General features: G+C 42.3%; 2 pseudogenes; both read left to right on the plus strand.

Moving 5' to 3' along the window:
* The first annotated feature begins 2,905 nt into the window (after nucleotides 1-2,905).
* Nucleotides 2,906-3,759, plus strand: LOC147442733 (ubiquitin-like-specific protease 1D; annotated as a pseudogene).
* Nucleotides 3,760-14,738: 10,979 nt separating this feature from the next.
* Nucleotides 14,739-16,351, plus strand: LOC147442734 (uncharacterized; annotated as a pseudogene).
* The last annotated feature ends 5,148 nt before the right edge of the window (nucleotides 16,352-21,499 follow it).

Here is a 21,499-nt window from a genome sequence, read left to right on the forward strand (position 1 = left end):
TCATAGTTGAATGACCCACCAAGTTCGGCGTCTCCGAAGAAGGAAAGCAGTCCCCCAACTTTTGCACGACTGCCTGGACCTCTATTTGGCTCATGCAAGCTTTCCAAAGCTCTTGACGCCTACTCTGATTCTAGGGTTTGTCACGGAAATCTTTCTTTATAATGTTAACAAAAATCTTGCATTGAGGGTGGGTTCAGATGAGCCCAGTGGCAAAGGGGTTGCTTTTCACCTTCCTTCTCCCCCCTCGGTTCACAAAAGGTAGTGGTAGCATATCTATTGAATTTCCAGCTTTCTTCTCATCCAGTATATATATATATATATATATATATATATATATATATATATATCTCACATTCTCTCCCTATCTCTGTTTATGTGGAGAGAGAAATAGAGAGAGAGAGAGAGAGAGACAGAGAGAGCTCTCAGCTCTCTCTCTCTCTCTCTCTCTCTCTCTCTCTCTCTCTCTCTCTCTCTCTCTCTCTCACACACACACACACACACACACACACAATCTCCAAAGCTCCTACCACTACACCAACACATGTTTCATGTAAACACTTAGCAAGAAAATTTTATATATCCTAATAAATGGCGGGCATAGTTCACCCCTAGTTTACCTACCCCAGTTCACCCTCCTCACTATCTTGCACGGGCAGGCTCAAATGGGATCGACGGTGGAGGGAATTTTGGTGAATCTAGGCCATTGGCGGGAATTGGCCCAAATTTACAAGGTTTATTGAATTTACTCGGGGCGCGAGGCCTGCCGCTTTCAAGGGCTGTTTGCCGAACGCAGGAGGGTTGTACAGTGCACAGGTGGGCAGCCTGGTTTGCGCAGGGAAGCAAGAGGGCAGAGCGCATGCACACGGGAAGCCCTATCGGCAGTTGTGGTCCTCATTCAGCAAGACCAAGCAAGGCAATGTACTCTCAGCCTACTCTCAGCCTATCGAGCAAGTGCAGGCTTGAGGACGATAAGGAGCTGGAGGAGGGACTTATGCGAGGTTGCTCGTGCAAGATAGGCTACGACAAATGTAATGCATTGAAAGCTTGAAGAGCATATTGGTGCCACTGTTTGAAGGTCGAGGAAGTAGCCAACCAACTAACAATTATCGAGACACGACCGCCACCATCTTTGTAGGATCGGTGTCGCGCATTGCACAGGTACCTTGAGTTGACGTTTTAGGATATGTTGTAGTACATCTTGCCGAAGGAAAGTGTTCACTGCTAAATAGGTCTTGAGATTATGCTAAGTAGGCTTGATAAGCTGAAGATGTGGGTGTTTTCTTATGCATGCATTCTTATGTACGCATGTCAAAAGTATATCGCTCCCGGCAATGGCTAAATCATCCGGTCGTGCAAAGAGGGGCAAAGGGAAGAGACTTTGTCGCAAGACAATAGAGGCTTTGTATAGTCATACATGTGATTCACAAAAAGAGATGCGTATGCTCGATATTGAAGCTTCTACAACGGTAAGCTTCTTACTAGAGGATACATAAATGTTTTGTGTGCGTGCGTCTCACATAAATGTGCACACACACACACACACTCTCACGCACGCAGAGAGAGAGAGATGAATAATATAGGAACCCCAATACTACATCGAGGTCTTGAGAGAGAGAGATGGGGCTCTTGTACGCTATTGTCGAGTTGCTGAAGATTGTCCGCAATGGGGTAAACCATGGGAGAAGCGTGCAGATATCATTCATCACATAAAAGAGAGGCATGGTATCACTATTGACATTCCTCGTAGATCCGTTGGTTGACCTAAAAATAGCCAAAAGGGTCAATGAGGGTTGTGGTATCATACACAATCAAAGGTGCACTTTGCAAGTCTTGACACTCGCATTAAGCTTGCAAGAAGAAACCATCGGGAGGATTTATGTAAGGGTTCAAAGAAGAGGTGGATGTTTAGCTCTCTTAAAACTAAAATTCCTTATGAAGAATGGCTGGAAAAATATATGGAGGAGCAGATGGCAGTGTGGGAGAATGGCATGTCAAAACGAATTGCTAAAATGCAAGCCAAAATTGCTAAAGGATACAATGCCATGCTAAGATTGCTTTCTTCATGCGTGACAATCATGTATATTGATGGTATTATAAGAAAAATGTGTTTGCTGACTTGTTTTCTTGAATTCTTTAGTCTAGAAGCTATAAAGGAGTTGTAGATGGACAACAAGTAATGGAGGAAGGGCAACATAGTCATGATTGATCTATCTGTCAAAATGAATTGAATCAGGAAGAGAACAATAATGATGTCACGACATTGGTAGGATGGAGAATTAAAAATGCTTTCTTGCTTTGTTTAGAGCTTTAAGTTTATTGTTTAATACATCTTTTCTTTTGCTCTATGGTAGCCACAACTTAAGAATGAGGGGAGTACCTTAACGAAGGCAAAGAAGCTTTCCAAACTACTAGCTCGTAAGAAACCAAGGGAAAACATGCGTAAGGTATTACCTCATCATGATTTCAAGCCCATCAACTAATGTGTTTGCACTTTCATATGCGGTTTGTATGTTAAGAGAGCTCAATTTGTAGCTTGGCCGTCAAACAAGTTCGATAAATCACATTTCAAATAGATATCTCCTCTCCGATTGGAAGCACGAGTTTGGGTGATCCTTTGGCAATAAAGAATACACGGTATGGCGTGTTTCAAGGAAGGTTTTTAAGTGTTGTTTTGAAATGATTACACACTCATAAGTAATATCATTGCATAGGTCACACGAGGAAAATTTAACCCCCTTATATTCACTTCGATATGGCCTCGAGGTTATGTATGACACGAAGCTCGCAAATGATATAGCGACAAAAAAAGCTTCCTCTTGAACTCTAATTTTGTTTTTCTTGTAAGTGTTCTTTTTGTTCTATCATTCGCTTAAATCGTGTACTTGCGTTCAACTTGGCAATTATAATGGAGATCATGGGTAATGATAGATGGCTTGAAAGCGTTCTTGGAGAAGAAGCTTTAAATCAAACATGGTTTGTTGATAGTTTATGGCACTCTTTTATGAGAACCAATCCTACTGAGAGAGCGATACGTAACTACATTGGATGGGTGGATCTTTCCTCATGAGTGTTGACTTTCTTTCCGATTATTGATGAGTAAGAATTTGTTATTACATAGCTTTTGATGCAAATTAGGTGCCCCTTTTTAATCCTTACTAATGGCTTTTAGTGGTTTTAGGAATCATTGGACACTTGCCGTACTTTACAATTTTTGGGTATGTCCGATATCATGCCTTCCAACTGATAGGAGCGCTATCTTTTTCTTTGATTCACTCTCTTTGCGGTCTATTAACCGTTACATCTCACCTTTGCAGAGGTATGTGTTTCAACATATCTTTGTACTTTGATAAGTGTGCTCTCCTCTTGAGGTAGTATGCTCTTCTTTTGTAAAGTTTTACAACATTTTTCTGCTTATGCAACGCATTTGGAAATTAAAAAGGAGCTATGTCATCCTGAAGATTGCCACACACAAACGATGAAGGTGCGCTTTTAGAGATTGTGATGTTTTTTTGTTGTGTTTGTGTATGAAATCTCTTCTTATGAATGTTGTTTAGATACCAATGCAATCCAACACAAAAGATTGTGGATTCTATGTTATGTTGGTCATGAAGCTCTTGATTGAAGAAGGTTATGGTCCCATAACATCAAGAAATTGTGTAAGTAATGCATGCTAACATCTCTATTATGTGTTTTACATTCCGAATGGAGATCTTTGTAATGGTCATGAACTAATCACGTTAACATTTGCAGTTCACGTGAATTGGTTTACTCATGATGAGGTGGAGACATTGAAGGTGGCCTTGGTGCTTGGGCTAATGAAGGAGCTATGGAAAATGAAAAATAAATGTCACTTGGTTTCTTGTGCACAACCTTTGGTGGTTACATGCAGTTCTCCCATTATACAAGTTCTCTTTGTAGTTTTGATATGCCTTCATAAGCCAACCATTATCTTTTTTGTAAACCTACGAATATGGCTTAAGTTTTTGGCAGCCTCTCTTTGATGTGGTGACATGATTATGACGAATGTTTTGGATGACACTTGTCATAAAATCTAATATCTAACCAACCCAAATGATTTTCTCATATTAAATTGATCACTTAATGTGGGAGAATAAACGGGAAGAAGTGTTAAGATATAGATATGTGCTTATAGATCTATCTCAACACGGGACCAATGGTAAAGGGGCCCAAATGGGAGATGTTCTATCAAGAGCAAGGCTAACCAATGGAGCATAAGACCTTAGGGTTAGCTTCATTAAAGACCTCCAATAATGTGTGTAAAAGTCCTTTGACCTTAGGTAAGCTAGGGCTGAGCTTGAGGTGGGAACCCGGCCCAAGCTCGAGGTGCTTGTCGTGCTTGAGGTGCTTGTCCTGGTTGAGGTGCTTGTCATGCTTGAGGTGCTTGATTAAGGTGCTTGAGGTGCTTGATCTGCTACATGCTTGAGGTGCTTGACTTGCTACATGATTAAGGTACTTGAGGTGCTTGACTTGCTACATGATTAAGGTACTTGAGGTGCTTGCCTGAGATGCTTGTGGGAATACCCCCTAGTCCAAGTGCTTAGTCATGCTTGATGACTAAGGTTCTTGAGCACCAAAAGTCAAAAGCATCCCTACAAGAGGGGGGGCGAGCCCTTTTTCTAGGGGCTAGAGAGAGAACACCCACTCACACACACAAGGAAGGCCCAAGCTTGAAGAGGCAACAAGGACACATGTCAGGCCCCTACCTATGTTACCTTCATGAGATGCCTGAAACCTATTGGTTGGCCACCCAAGGGGTCCAATAGTAATTTAGGAGATTTAATTAATTGATTTAGCATTTATCTAGCCCTCTCTCTCAAAGGGGGAAGGGGGACACTTGTCTCAAGGCTACCCCTACTGCTTGTAATGCCTCTTGCTCATGATTGGCTAGGCCTGGAGGGGTCCAATGAGCTTCAAGCATGAGCTACAAGGGGGGGTCGACCCAAGCAAGCTAGGGGGATGCTTAGGGGTTATACTCACCCACACACACTCACAAACACTCTCATTGTGTGCTATGCAAAGTGCAAGATCTCCCTCTCCTTCTCCAAGCAATTAGAGGTTGAGAGCCTACACCAACACTCTTGGCTATGGAGTGCAAATCCAACCAAGAGCCATGCTTCAATGCTTAAGCTTGCCATCTCCTTCTTCTTCATTACTATGCTATTATGTATGCTAGCAACAAGAGTATATGATAAGTGAGGAACTAATTCTTTCTCCTACAAAATGTTTCTTCTTCCTCTTCCCTACCCTCATTCCCTGCTAGCTCTCTCCACCTTCGAAGGTGTTTGAGGTCTTGGGACTGAGGCTTGGGATAGTTAAAGCTTTCTTCAAGTTTATGTTATGTTTGTGATGCATGAAGCTTTCCATCTTCATTGCATCGCCTAGGTCACAAGGAACACAAAGACTGTATTGTAACAAGTCTCTCTTAATGGGAGAAATCATAATACAAATGCCTATTGGAGGGGGGACCGGCTCCACATAAATCCGGTCCTCAACTGTTGTCATGTTCTCTAAATTCTCTCTCTTGCAAAAGTATTGTTCATGCCAAGTTAACTAATTGCTATGATTATGTTTCTATCTTCAATTATGTTCACCCGTTATACTCACAAAGTTATTTCTCAAAAGTACTCTCATTAATTTCCGTTACTCTCAAGTTAAATAGGCCAATTCCATTACATTGGTATCAGAGCTTTGGTTTCTCTTTTCTTGCTTAAGAAGAGAGGTCCTTAAGTAGCGTATAAATGGTTGATGTTGTTATTATAGTAGGGTAAGTGGAACTAGGATCTAATATCGGTTTTGTTAAGCCCACTATGTGGGCCACTATGTGGGGGATGGTGCACACCTCGGGAGCTTTGGACTTAATAATGGAGTCTTTTTAGACTTGCCTACGGCTTTACCATTATTGAGCCATAAGAAGTCTGAAAAGAGCTAGCCCTTGGCAACTCTGATATGTTAGACCTACTCCTCTACTCTCTATAATTAACCACTTTGAGCCGTGGGAGTAGATACTTAAGAGCTGATTTTCAAAGGCTAAGAGGAGTGGCAACTAAGTTTTTGAATTGCCAAAGCATACACTAAGTATATACATAAATTTTGTTAACATGGCTGACAATAATCAAGAGAGTAGAATGAACATTGATAGCTTTGATTTTGCACATGAATGTGCTAATGATGATGCTCCCATGTTTGTGAATTATCTCGTCACTAGGTTGCAGCAAGCTATGGGAAACCCTGCTTTGCAAGCCGAAGTTACTCAACAACTTCGTGCTTATGGAATTTTCCTTCCTCTCCAAGAGGAGAGAGAGCTTAGGAGGCCTCTTGAAGAGACCCCCAAAAGAAGACTCTCTCCCATTCGAGAGGAGGAATCCAAAGAGCAAGAAAGCAATCAAAGTTTAAGTTCCTCTGAAGATGTGGCTCCATGAAGACGGCGGTCTAGACGATCGCCCACTCCTCCCAGGAGGAAAAGATCGACACATAGTCCTTCTCCTCATCACTCTGAAAGGCAAGAGAGGAAACAAAGGAAGAAAAGGGCTAGGAAGAGGTCACCCTCTTCTCCTTCTTCTTCACCTTCCTCCTCTTCCGATGAAAGTTATGGCTATTCTCATAGAGAATACAAGAGGGGAGGACATCGCAAATCATTTCCTGCATGGCGAAGGTCACAAAAGCTAAAGAAGTTCAAGGAGGGAGGAAAGAGTATCTCTTTTCTCACCTATGATGGCACCTTTGGTGCTACCAACAAAGTGTTGGCCTTCATCCAGCAATTTGATGCGGCCTTTGGAGATGAGGGCTTCACAGAGTCCTCCAAGCTACGCCATGTAGCTATGCACTTCCAAAAATCAGCTCGTCAATGGTGGGCTAGCCTTCATGGAAATGGTGAAGCCCCAAAGACATGGAAAACTCTACAAGTTTCCATCATGAAGCAATTCCTTGCAAGCGATGCAGAGGACAAAGTGCTTACCGAATGTCTCAGCTTAAAGCTCCTCTCCCATGAGTCTATCCACAAATATGTAGACAAGTTTTGGGATTTACATCTCAAGGCTACTTTCTTTCAAAAGATAGACTTTGCCGAGCAAAGGCAACAATTCTGTGCGGGATTACCTGAAGAGATGGCCGAATACATCAATTCTCAACAACCTGCTACTATTACCGAAGTAATCCATCATACTATGGTTGCTTCACGCATCAATTTCCATCAAGGGGCTAGACGTAATGTCAAGCCCATGGAAAACAAAGACAAAAATGATACAAAGGGGAAAACCAATGCTCAAAATAATTCCCAAGTCACTTCCAACAACAACAACAACAACAATCGGTCCAAGGAGAAGGGAGTTTACAAAGGTAAAAACAAATTCTCTCCTGAAGAGCTTGAAGCTTTTTGCAAGGACCATAAGTGTTTCAAGTGTGGGGAGCAAGGACATGGCTATCGTTCTTGCCCCAAGAAGAATACTTGCAATGAGACTCCTAGGGCTTCCACCATCGAAGCTCCAAAAGAGGATGCTCATTGCAAAGGATCATCACTCTCCTATGCTTGGGGAAAGGTAAGAGAGCATGATGCCTTCATCTTGTTTGATCTTGGCTCTACTCTCAACTTCATATCAATAGAGCTGGCCACCAAGTTGGGCATTCAAGCTTTTGAGATGGGAGATATAGTAGTGGCTGATGCAGCTTTCAAGGGACAACAAGCCTCCGTTACTCCCTTGATTGGGAAGTTGAGGCTTCATGTCCAAAGCTATGTCGACAAAGAAGACTTCTTCATCTCTCCTCTCCAACATCAAGATGTTATCCTAGGGGCATCATGGTTTGATCGCATGGCTGCCAACATGAAGTTCCCTGAAAGGAGAATTTACTTCACCTACAGGGGAAAGAACATGTATATAGATGCTAGTGAGTGTGGTCGCACTATTCCACTTGTAAATCCTCTTGCTTTTGATAAGTCAATGAAGAGCTCAGTTTCTGCGTACATGATTTTTGTCAAAGAGTCTTTAAAAGATACTAATGTTTCATCAAATGTAAATGTTAGGAATCAAGAAGAGTTAGACTTGTCTAATTTTCTAAAAGGATTCCAAGATGTGTTCACCGATGATATCCCTATGGACTTACCTCCAAAACGAGGGGATGATGACCATCGCATTGAGCTCCTTCCTGGAATCTCACCACCTAACAAGCCTCCTCATCGAGTCTCACAAGATCAATAAGAGGAGATCATGAGGCAAGTACAAGAGCTGGTAGACAAAGGGATGGTGAGGCCTAGTTCTTCTCCCTTTTGTTCTCCAGTCCTTTTAGTGCAAAAGAAAGATGGTACATACCGTATGTGTGTGGACTATCGAGCACTAAACCATATCACTAGTGCTTGAGGTGCTTGTCCTGCTTGAGGTGTTTGTCATGCTTGAGGTGCTTGATCAAAGTGCTTGAGGTGCTTGATCTGCTACATGCTTGAGGTGCTTGACTTGCTACATGATTAAGGTACTTGAGGTGCTTGCCTGAGATGCTTGTGGGAATACCCCCTAGTCCAAGTGCTTAGTCATGCTTGATGACTAAGGTGCTTGAGCACCAAAAGTCAAAAGCATCCCTACAAGAGGGGGGGCGAGCCCTTTTTCTAGGGGCTAGAGAGAGAACACCCAATCACACACACAAGGAAGGCCCAAGCTTGAAGAGGCAACAAGGACACATGTCAGGCCCCTACCTATGTTACCTTCATGAGATGCCTGAAACCTATTGGTTGGCCACCCAAGGGGTCCAATAGTAATTTAGGAGATTTAATTAATTGATTTAGCATTTATCTAGCCCTCTCTCTCAAAGGGGGAAGGGGGACACTTGTCTCAAGGCTACCCCTACTGCTTGTAATGCCTCTTGCTCATGATTGGCTAGGCCTGGAGGGGTCCAATGAGCTTCAAGCATGAGCTACAAGGGGGGGTCGACCCAAGCAAGCTAGGGGGATGCTTAGGGGTTATACTCACCCACACACACTCACAAACACTCTCATTGTGTGCTATGCAAAGTGCAAGATCTCCCTCTCCTTCTCCAAGCAATTAGAGGTTGAGAGCCTACACCAACACTCTTGGCTATGGAGTGCAAATCCAACCAAGAGCCATGCTTCAATGCTTAAGCTTGCCATCTCCTTCTTCTTCATTACTATGCTATTATGTATGCTAGCAACAAGAGTATATGATAAGTGAGGAACTAATTCTTTCTCCTACAAAATGTTTCTTCTTCCTCTTCCCTACCCTCATTCCCTGCTAGCTCTCTCCACCTTCGAAGGTGTTTGAGGTCTTGGGACTGAGGCTTGGGATAGTTAAAGCTTTCTTCAAGTTTATGTTATGTTTGTGATGCATGAAGCTTTCCATCTTCATTGCATCGCCTAGGTCACAAGGAACACAAAGACTGTATTGTAACAAGTCTCTCTTAATGGGAGAAATCATAATACAAATGCCTATTGGAGGGGGGACCAGCTCCACATAAATCCGGTCCTCAACTGTTGTCATGTTCTCTAAATTCTCTCTCTTGCAAAAGTATTGTTCATGCCAAGTTAACTAATTGCTATAATTATGTTGCTATCTTCAATTATGTTCACCCGTTATGCTCACAAAGTTATTTCTCAAAAGTACTCTCATTAATTTCCGTTACTCTCAAGTTAAATAGGCCAATTCCATTACAACACTTTATTATTATATTGATCGAAGTTATATGTATGATGATCTTGTTGTCATGGTTTTAACGTTATGGTTATGACAAAGGTTCGGATTATCTAGTCATGATTTTGGTGAGTACTCGCTAGATATGTAATGGTTATGGTTTTGAATGTTTGGTTATGATTTTCATGAGTACTTGATGAAAATGTTATGATTTTGGCTATGGTTATCGTGAGCACATAATAGGCTCATCATTTTGTTATGGTTAGGGTGATTTGCTTAGATTTTGGTGAGTACTTGCTGGATATGTAATGGTTATATATGGTTTTGAATGTTTGGTTATGACTTTCATGAGCACTTGATGGAAATGTTACGATTTTGGTTATGGTTAGGGTGATTTGCAAATGATTTTGGTGAGTACTCGCTGGATATGTAATGGTTATACATGGTTTTGAATGTTTAGTTATGAATTTCATGAGCACTTGATGGAAATGTTACGATTTTGGTTATGGTCAGGGTGATTTGCTTATGATTTTGGTGAGGACTCGTTGGATATGTAATGATTATATATGGTTTTGAATGTTTGGTTTTGACTTTCATGAGCACTTGATGGAAATGTTACGATTTTGGGTATAGTTAGGGTGGTTTGCTTATGATTTTGGTGAGTACTCACTGGATATATAATAGTTATGGTTTTGAATGTTTGGTTGCGACTTTCGATGAAAATTTACGATTTTGGTTATGGTTATCATGAGCACTGAATCGTCTCATCATTTTGTTATGGTTAGGGTAATTTGCTTATGATTTTGGTGAGTACTTGCTGGATATGCTATAGTCATGGCCTTTGATTTTTTGTGTGGATATATGCTTTTGATTATGGTGAAGGATGTTTTGGTCTCTCTTGTTATTTGTAAATTCGGGCTACGCATAAGTATCTCTCTGGAATTTTGTAAATTTGGCTGTGAGAAATAAATTTGGGCTGCACAAAAACTACTCTCTGGAATTTTGTAAATTCAGGCTGTAAAAGTAAATTCGGGCTGCACAAAAATTACTCTCTAGAATTTTGTAAATTTGGGTTGTTTTTGTAAATTCGAGTTGCAACACTAAAAACCATGTGAAAAGACAGTAGTGCAACATCAACTTCACAAACCCATGTCATTTCAAACTGCCGATTACAAAAGTCTCAATTGAAAAGGTGGACTTTGTGTAAACATTATTAAAACTCTCGTTGAAGAGGCTTGGATAGAGTAAGAGCTACCATCATATGTGGCTAGTGCAAAAGTGCGCTCACCATCAGTTGTTTTCACATGCTCACATGAAGAAATTGTGGCATAAAAGCTTCTCACACCATCACAAACTTGGACGGTCCGTCCAATAAGACCTTCCACATCCTTTACTCCACTATGACGATTTGTCAAGGGGAGTAAAGCATTACAAGTATAACAACAAAAGGTAGATGCAGGATCCACTAATAGAGTTTTTGTATACCAATGCGAACAAGAAATGCAAGGATGCTCGTCAAATTGGATGCGATGACGGCCACATTGATGCTTTCTTCTAAGATTTCCGGTTTGACGAGCGGGCTTTTCAGGTTGGGTGAGTAGACCTCCATATCCACCTTTTGCCTTCCATGACCAAGACGCGTTAGGGTGACATGCTCTTGGACTTGGCAGATACTTCCTTTAGCTGGCAAGTCTATCTCCTTTGGACTCACCAATGATCTCATGGAGTCTCTTGCAACCTTCACTTGGCGGAGTTATTGATAGAAGTAGGTCGTTGAGCTCCTGTAGACTGTTCACTAAATCCTCTTCTTTGTTGCATTGATCACGTTCATGATGATGATGCCCATCCATCATCTCATGTGCCTTATCCACAATCGGGAGAATACAATTCAAGTGAGGGTAATGTTGTGTGTTAATCAATCTTACATCATAAAGATGTTTGCATTCAGAGGACCAATCAGGACAGTCGCAATAGTTTGCTTGTAAACTGACATTGTCCACTGGGTAGGTATACTTGAGCTCTGTATTTTGAATTGCATCAATAGTTCATTGATAACTTGAAGGCTAGAGGGGTCAAGTGCATATCATTGCAAAATTTTCTCGCCCTTCCGTAGCTTGTTGGTGTGTTTTTGAGAGGAGCCTTGAAATCCAAAGCGACCAGAGTCAGTTGCATACATAAATTACATAAACATGCAGCTATGAACATCAAGAACTTACTAAGCAAGGAAAAATACAAACCTATTTTTTGTTTTTTCATAAAGAATTTCAACAATGTCCCACCCATGCGGGCCCCACTCTGAATCGCCAATGCATGAATCAAATCCACTATGGAGAAATTTATGCGTGCCTGTAGTAGAGTGTATTTGATGTACTGCCACCACAAACGCTCTACCAAATTTGTGGTATCGGAAAAAGTCTTCAAAACTTTGGCCAACGTGATCTCCATATACAAAATCTCCCACACCACCCATTGGTGACATACCGCACCACATTGGGATACACTGCATATCGAAGAAGTAGTTGTTGAAATCTACCATCAAAGTCAACCTCAATTGGGCATTGCATGAGATTTGACATTTCCATGTAGATTTCGCTTCTAATCTCTTTTGGAATCTAAAGTGAGAACCAAGCCAATGTTGATAACTTGAATACATGATTATCATAAATCACAAGAACCATGATGCTTACCTGAGGAAGGAGGTTATCTACCCATGCTTTCTTAGCATGGAACCAACATAGAATAATGTGACATGGCTCTCCTTCATTTTTTGTCTCCCAACAATGTGGATCTTCATTGACCACCTTAAGAAATGCCTCTAATTCTTGTTGTGACTTGTCAATGACCAAAGCAGTGGGTCGGATGTCTCCCATTCTTGAAAGTACTATCCGTAGAGTTACCTCCAAGGCAATGACATCATGATGAGCCCCTGCATCTTGGGTGCACAACATAAACCAAATAGGGATCCCTTGTCCAAGTTGATTTGGTAGCACGGCTACAAAAAGGGGAAGCCCATATACATTTGTTTTGAAAGTGCTATCTATTGCCGATGCGTTGTTTCGAGAAAAATGCTTGGCCATTTGCAACATCCAATCATCTTGAAAAATCAGGAACAGCTTATCCTTTGGATCTCTTGCTGTTGGATTGTAAAGTTGAAAATAAACAACCTACAAGCAAAACAATTACCAATGTTTGGAATATAGAACGTACAAGCATGAACTTGGGAGTAAAGGATACCTTGTCACCTTATGTTGCTCTTGCAACACTCTAACCTCTGTGTACATGGTTGCCCAATCATTATTGGGGATCCTTTCTAAAAACAAATGTCTATTATAAGGACTCTACACGAAATTAAAAAGATGAAAAATTTAGCATGACAAAGAATACCTTCCATGCGCTTCTGGAATGATAGTAGTTGGACTTCCCTTGGGATCATGAAGAAGCGATACATAGTGTGATCAAGCATGGAAGCCCGCTTCATTTGATATTTTTCTTTTGAAAGTGACATTTGTGCAGCATGACGGGAACTACCAACATCAAGTAAATCCTCTTTGCAACTCTACGACAGCTGGATGGACAGGAAGGTGGTAGAGGTCACCCCAATACCTGGAGTATGGCCATCATGAATGGGGTAAATATGTATTGTAACCTCGTCACCTTCATTCGGCAATTGAACTTGAATTTTGAATAAGCAACCACACCTCTTCGATGTCCTTAGCCTTCTTATCTTTCCAACATGCTTTGTCTTTCTACCCCTATGAAATTTGTATTCAATCGTAACGCTTGAAAGAAGACGTTTCCTTGAAAATCGCACCATAACCAACCTTACTTTGTGCTCAATCATAAGATGATCTAATTGCATGTCCAAATTAGCCCGTGTTGTATATATTTCATATGATGGAGCCCTGTTGAGATCAAAGGTACCTTGAGTGACCATATTGGTCTTCCTTTGGCGGCCAGATCCACATGATATGACATATTCTTTGATGAAGGACAACGGAATTCCACCACGCTTGAGATCAATAAACCAAGTTGACTGCAAGGTATTGATTGTGGATGTGATATCTCTATGATGGGGCAAGCCTTCCATATAATGTGCTTCTTTCACAATAATTTTTCAGTCCTCAACACAAGGAATCCTAAGCAAAGGATCTGATTTGAGACAAATAAAAAGTTCCCTATTGCATCCTCCTCTCACACACAACATGACTTTCATTCTTCGCCACTTTTTGAGGTCAAGAAACCCTCCAGGATCACAAGATTTTAGTGTGTCCAAGGATGGGGATATGACTTCTTTCAAGATTTTAATCATCAATGCATATGCATCTTTAGTTGAACGTGAAATACTTTGAAGATATATGTGCAACCATGTTGACAAATGTTTCACCCTCCACATTGCAAAGGTTGTGGTCAAACTCCATGGACCTAGCTTCATGCACCCCGGATTCATCTTCACTTGAGCTGCTAGAGTAGCTCTCCTCACCCTCAAAGTCTTTGTTGTCTTCACTTTCAATGTACAATTCCATTGTGTTGTGAGTGAGAGAGAGGTTGAAAGAGAGAGGGAATAGGTGAAAGAAAGAAAAAAGAAGAAGAGAATCACATCGAAAATCTGCAATATGCTCATAATCCGTCGACCCGAATTTACATATTTTCTCGAATTTACAAAGGTGACCTGAATTTACCAACATCGCACTTGCAACCAATTGATATATAACGTGTGACATGATAGGCTTTTTATCATCATATTTTAACAACACCCTTAAAAGACACATGTACTTTTACAGACATAGTTATCTTGCTCCAGTTTCCAAAGCTGATCTCGCGTCAGTCACATTTATTGGCTCCACCCCCACTCGAATTTACTAATTTTCCCAAATTTACAAAATGCCATCGCGCTCCGATCTACGGCCCTCATTCGTAGATGTGACTCCCGACCCTCCTCCCCCATTGATCCCATTTGAACATGCCCGTGCAAGATAGTGAGGAGGCCAGTCCACCCCGAGTTGCCCTAGTTCACCCTGAGTTCATCCCTAGTTCACGGCCCCTAGTTCGCCCCTAGTTCACCTTGAGAATCCAACGGCGCTGAGAAGACCCGCCTCTTTCCAGCCTTAGATCCCTCCTGAACTAGACGTGAGTTTTTCTGAGCCTTTGCCCGACTAACCCTCTTACCTCCTCTTAGGACGAAGCTTTCTGCAGGTCTGAGGCATGGCGAAGCTTTTGCCAGGGCATAATACAAATGATGCATTCGACTCCCAAATGATGCATTCGACTCCCAGCCTCTTACTGCGTTACTGGATTTTGTCAACTGAAGACGTTTTGCGAATGGTTTTACGAAAATGGGGCATAGATCTTGACACGCAGGCTATCGACTGGAGCGATCCTCAAAAGATTATTGACGGCTTGACAGCTTGCACAACCTTGGGCGAGGTTCTTCGCCTTTTCCCTGATGAAAAACCAATCAATGATAATACAAGGCAGTTGCGTGAGCAAATTTTGATGCAGGACATGGAAGCTGCAAAGCGTGCCTGGGAGATCAAATATATTGTTTCAGAGAAGGTGCTTAACCTTGTGGCAGATCAGTTGAAGGATTTTGCAAGCCAATGGGACGGTCACCAGTGGTATGCACCGCTTACTGCGTTGGTTCAGAGTAGTGGCTGGGGCAAATCCCGTTTGATATGTCAGATGTGGAGGATGGGCTTTTATGTGGTCTACATATCGTGCATGAAGGAGAGTCAGAGTGGTTTCCCTAGACGCACTGGAGAGCTGGCAGACATTATGCAGGGCCCCAAGTCTACTGAGTCAACCTTTGTGGCACTTGTCGTTAGTATATTGGCAGTCCTCAATCAGCACCCTGGCATGGCATGTGAAGAATGGATGGCGGCACAGGAGAAAGATGATGCCATCCAGCATGAAATTCTTACCGTATTCCAGACCATGAAGAAATCAATTGGAGTCATAACGGATAAGCCATACATTGCTGCAGAAGAGGACCATAAAAAATTCTGCCAGGTAGAGATAGACAAGCTGAAGCAGCGTGGTGCGAGGGTTTTACTGTGTGTAGACAAGGCTGGAGAGCTAGGTGACAATTTTCTAAAGTTTAGGAGGTCATTGAGGAGTATGCCGAGCGGTGATAGCTTTTTTGGCATAGTGCTTGGCACAGACAGGAAAGTGGCTGACCTAGCAGCAGCACAAGAGGATGATCCGAGTGCACGCGCAAGATTGGCTACCCATTTCAAGGTCTTTCATCCCATTTACTTGATTGGGAAGTGTGACATTTTTACTCAGGTTGGAGCCGGTAGCAGTGACATTACAAATCCATGTAATGCGATACGATATGGGAGGCCGCTTTGGGCAGCATACTATGACTCAGTGGGTGTGATTAACAAGCTGGGGGAAACCCTTCAACTTGCAATGAAGAAGCTGCTCGGGAAGGACACAGATATTGCAGAGACAGGCTGGGTGAACCAAGACATTGCAATAGCTGTGTTTGCCTGCATCGTGGGGCTAGATGTGGTTGCGTGGGGGACACTACCACAGGAACTTGTGGCCAGACACATGAGAACCATTGTCTGAAAAGGATAGAAGAAGAGTGTACACGTCAGCTGCTGCAGAGCCGGCTCTTGCTGCTGCTGCTGCTAAGTTGCTGCATACCAAGAATGATGCTTTTCTCGCTATGTTCATAGACAAGCTGACGGAAGTGTGCAAGGGTGGGCTGGTGCTCGAAGGAATCAGGGGGGAGATTGTAGCCAGGATTGTTATCATGTTGGCCATGCATGAGTGCACCAAGAGCGATAATTACATCAAAAGTGTCCCCTTGGCCACCTTCTTGCAGACCATGTTCGGGAGCAAGGTTGTGCAGGACTTGAAGAATAATTGTGTTAACTTGGAAGCCACTGTACTTTTGAGAACGAGTTGTTTTATGTGTCTTTTGCTTTGTTCTTTGGTCCTCATGATTAAGCTTCCCTTTCTTGCGCTGTTGCAAGGTGGAGGTATTTTCCGTGATTCGTATCTTCATGAAGACCTTATTTTTTAATGTCAGTAAATGGGGGAAATTTTTTTTAAAAATTGAGTCAAATTGGAAATCCTAGAAGACCTTGTAGCACATCGTACGGTTTCTATTTAATTAAATAAGCAATAAGCATATATGTGTGTGTGGGGGGTGGGGTTGCATGTGCACACTATTCTTGTAGCACAATGCAAGGGATAATGCAACTTTATTCTATCTACACACCTATGTATACTAAGGTGACAACCATATGGCCTTTTGGAAAGAAAGACCTCCTCTATACAAGCACAGAGTGGTGCCTAATTAATATTTTTGCTTGTTAAGAGTTATCTTCATTTATGGATGACAATTTGGCTCCACTAGAAGGGATAGATTATGCTTGGGTGCCAGAACAAGAGTGTATTATGCTACAGCCAGACTTTGATTCCACTAGGGATTGCAGTGTGTTATTTGGGTTGTGAGGTTGGGCTAGACTTATCCCATTTGCAGTAGACAAATCCCCTCTTCCTCTTTATACGGAGGAAATTGGTTCATTGGAGTTACGCACGCCTCTCTCTTGCTTGGGAGGTCATCACACTCCCTCAATCTTAGGGAGGCCTAGGCATCATTGACCCAACACGTAAGAGTAGAGATCTCCTCGAGGAGCTCATTGTCATAGGACTTCTCTCAAGGGCAGAGCTCTAGGAGTTGCTACTTCAAAGGTACAGGATCAAGTACCACAAATAGGTGGCACATGGAGCCCATCGACACGTTGGATATTCACTAACACTCACAGAGTGGGACTGAGCAGCGGCTGGGAGGATCGTTTTGCATTGAGCATACTTTGCTCTTGGGAGTAGCTTTGAGAGGGCTTGAAGCACCATGCGTCGAGATTTTTGGAGGAGCACTTGAGGTAGCCACTTATCAAGAACCCCTTAGTTTGCACAGAGAAGGGTCACATGGTAGGGCCTCATGTTTCTTGGGGGGCCTTAGTGTCATGGATGCTTGAGAGTCAGTTGTTGCTTGCATCAGCGCCTATGTTATCGCCTACATCATCGCTAGAAGGCTCTAGAAGAATCTAGAAGTTTTAAAAGTATCAAGGAGATTCTAGAAGTTTCTAGAAGCATGGAGAAGATTCCGGAAGAATCTAGAAGTTTCTGGAAAGCTCTAGAAAGTTGAAGAAGGATCTAGAAGGTTCTAGAAGAACTAGAAGGATCAAGAAGTTTGTAGAAGCTTGGAGAAGATTTTAGAAGAATCTAGAAGTTTTTGGAAAGCTCTAGAAAGTTGAAGAAGGATCCAGAAGGTTCTAGAAGGACTAGAAGGATCAAGAGGGTTCTAGAAGATTCTAACCTCCTCAAGAAGAACCTAGAAAGTCCTAACCTCCTCAAGTAACCTCCTCAAGCACTAGTATAAATAGGGGTCTTGGGCCACAAGCCCCTCAGTCTTGCCAACACTAGTTGTGAGCCTCCTATGAGGAAATCCCTCTTCTAGTTCTTATGTTCAAGTCTTGTCCTTGCAATCAAGCACTGTCTTGTACTCAAGTCATGTAATCCAAGTTGTGTATCTAGCTCTCTTAATAAAGTATTAAGTCTTGTAATCAATATTAAGCTTATCATCAAATCCAAGTTCTTGTACATTGTGAGCGCCTCCTCTTGCTCTCTTGTAGCTCTATACGTGCTCATAACAGTTTGGCAAGACTACCATCTCTTAATCCTCTCAAGCCATCATGGAGCCGATGATGGAAGGTGTCATGAACTCATTGCAAAGCATCCAAGCTCAGTTACAAGAACTTCACGAGAGTAACGCTCAACTTCAAGCAGGGCAAACAGGCGTTGCAAAATCTTCAACGTCAAATTCAAGAGCTTCAAGAGACAAGCACACATCAAGCACAAGCTGCAAGATCTAGCTATTCTCAACAACATAAGAAGGAGCCGAAGGTCAGCATGCCTGAAAAATTTGATGGGACTAGATCATAGTTTAGAGGTTTTCTCCAACAAGTGCATCTCTTCATTCGAATGCAACGAGAGCGGTGTCCAGATGATGCTTCTCAAGTAGTCCTTATTGGGACCCTCCTCTCGGGTACGACTCTCTCCTGGTTGGCTCCCTTACTAGAAAAAGAATCTCCTCTTCTTCATGACTTTGAAGCTTTTGTGCGGGAGTTCTCTGCAACCTTTGGGGATACTGATAGAGCAAGGGTTGCTGAAACCAAACTTGGAAATCTCCGCCAAGGATCAAGACCTGCATTCATCTATGCATCCGAATTTCAACAGCTCACTTGTGATCTGACTTGGCATGAGGAATATTTCATTAGCCAATTTCGGTGGGAATTAAAGGATGACGTAAAAGATCTTTTATTGACTATGCCAAAGGTTCACACACTAAGCGAGCTCATCTCTCAAGCAATAGAATGTGATAATCGACTATTTGAGAGGAGACAAGAGAGGCATCTTGGGGCACCATTGCGACCCCAAATAGAAGTGACACATAATGGCTACACACCTCAACAGGGCCATGAATCAAGCATTGAGCCCATGCAAATTGATTCAGCACGGTTTCAACCTCTCTCAGCCCAGGAGAAGCAAAGGCGACGCGTTAATGGCTTATGTATGTATTGTGGAGAGCAGGGACACATAGTTCAATAGTGTCCAAGGAAGAGAAGGATGAAGGTTCACGGTGCAATAGCCTCAACATGTTCGGAAAACATGGACGTCCAACCCGAATAGAGACCGACCGGTTGGACAAAAGACAAGCAAAAAAAGGTCTCTTTCTTCCCGTTGATTCCACTTCAAGTTTTATGCTACGAGTCAAGATCCATATGCTGGGTAGGCACATGGATTGTGAAGCATTACTAGATTCAGGCGCAATTGCGTGCTTCATGGACAAAGAATTTGCAAAAGAACAAGGCATACCACTTGTGAAGAAGTCTAATCCAGCAACTATAGAAGTAATTGACGATTGTCCCTCGCTTCAGGGGATGTCAGGTATGAAACTCACCCCATAGAAGTAATATTGCAGGAGCATGTTTCAAGAATAGAGTTCAATATTATACAAAGCCCAAGCAGTCCGATTGTTATTGGGCTATCGTGGCTTGAATTACATAATCCTGACATCGATTGGAGGGCTCGGAGAATTGAACCACGAAAAGTCCAAAAGAAGAAGAGAAGGCATAATAGGCCTATATATCTTGGAGCCAAGGTCTTCATGCGTGCAGCCAAAAAGTATCCAACTTTCCTGATATTTGCAACACCAACCGACACGTTGACAAAAAAAATCATGGAGGCATTACCACGTCAATATCAAGATTACAATGATGTTTTTGAGAAGAAGAATGCAGACCTCTTACCGAAGCATCGACCCTATGATTGTGCTATAGAGCTTCAGGAGGGAACCCAATCCCCTTTTGGCCCAATATACAAGCTATCTCAAGATGAATTGGTAGAATTACGAAAAAATATTGATGAGAATCTTGCTAAGGGGTTCATACGGCATTCAAAGTCCTCAGCAGGAGCTCCAATACTCTTTGTAAAAAAGAAGGATGGAACTCTCTGGATGTGCGTGGATTATAGGGGCCTAAACAAGATCACCGTCAAGAATCGCTATCCCCTTCCCTTGATCCCAGAGCTTCTTGAGCGCCTTGGCAAGGCAAGAATATTTACAAAAATAGATCTTCATGGTGCTTACAACCTAGTCAGAATCAAAGAAAGTGAGGAATGGAGGACAGCCTTTCGGACAAGGTATGGCCACTTTGAATATACCGTCATGCCATTTAGTCTCACAAATGCCCCAACTGTTTTTCAACATTTAATGAACGATATATTTCGGGAGTATTTGGATTATTTTGTGGTAATATATTTGGATGATATCTTGATATTTTCAAAGAATCAAGAAGAGCATGAGCACCATGTATGATGAGTGCTTGAAAAGCTTCGTGCATCAGGGTTATATGCAAAGTTGGAGAAGTGCTCTTTTCATCAATCTAAGGTGGAATTTCTTGGTTATGTAATTTTTGAAAAGGGAATCTCCATGGATCCAAAGAAGGTTCAAACCATCCTTGATTGGGAGACACCCACCTCAGTAAGAGATGTTCAATGTTTCCTCGGATTTGCAAATTTTTATCGTATCTTTATACAGGGATACTCCAAGGTGGTTACGGCAATCACAAGGTTGACAGGCCATAATAAGTTTGTCTGGGACTCAGAGGCCGCGAAAGCATTTCAGACTCTCAAGCAAGCTTTCACGACCGCACCCATTCTAATTCACGCAGATCGTACAAAGCCTTTCATCCTAGAAACAGATGCTTCATATTTTGCCCTTGGCGCTATTCTATCCCAAGTAGGAGAAGATGGTCGAGTACATCCAGTGGCTTTTCATTCCCGCAAGTTCTCAGCTGCAGAAATCAATTATGAAATCCATGACAAAGAGCTCTTAGTAATCATCGACTCCTTCGACACTTGGCGTCACCTACTTGAAGGAGCTCCTCATAAGATCACTGTCTATACAGATCACAAGAATTTGGAATACTTCATGACATCCCGCGTCTTGAATCGTCACCAAGCCAGGTGGAGTGGTATCATATCAAGGTTTGAAAATAGCTAAGCCAGATGCCTTATCAAGAAGATCCTACCTTGCACCCAGAGAAGGTGACGTAGCATTTGATCAACAAGAGTCAGTGATTTTGAAACCTGAGTAGCTTAAGCTAAACGCCACCATGAACCAAGCTCCTGAAGATTCTACTTTTCTTTCTAAGGTGAAGACGCAAATTGCCAAAGACCCACTTGCTTAGAATATTAGACAACAACTACAAGGACAAGAGGTTAATGAGGACTTTCAAGAAATTGATAGACTAATTTACTATAAGGGTCTTCTC

Source organism: Adiantum capillus-veneris, chromosome 14 (assembly GCF_014529385.1).
Source record: "Adiantum capillus-veneris isolate H3 chromosome 14, ASM1452938v2, whole genome shotgun sequence".
Taxonomy (NCBI): domain Eukaryota; kingdom Viridiplantae; phylum Streptophyta; class Polypodiopsida; order Polypodiales; family Pteridaceae; genus Adiantum; species Adiantum capillus-veneris.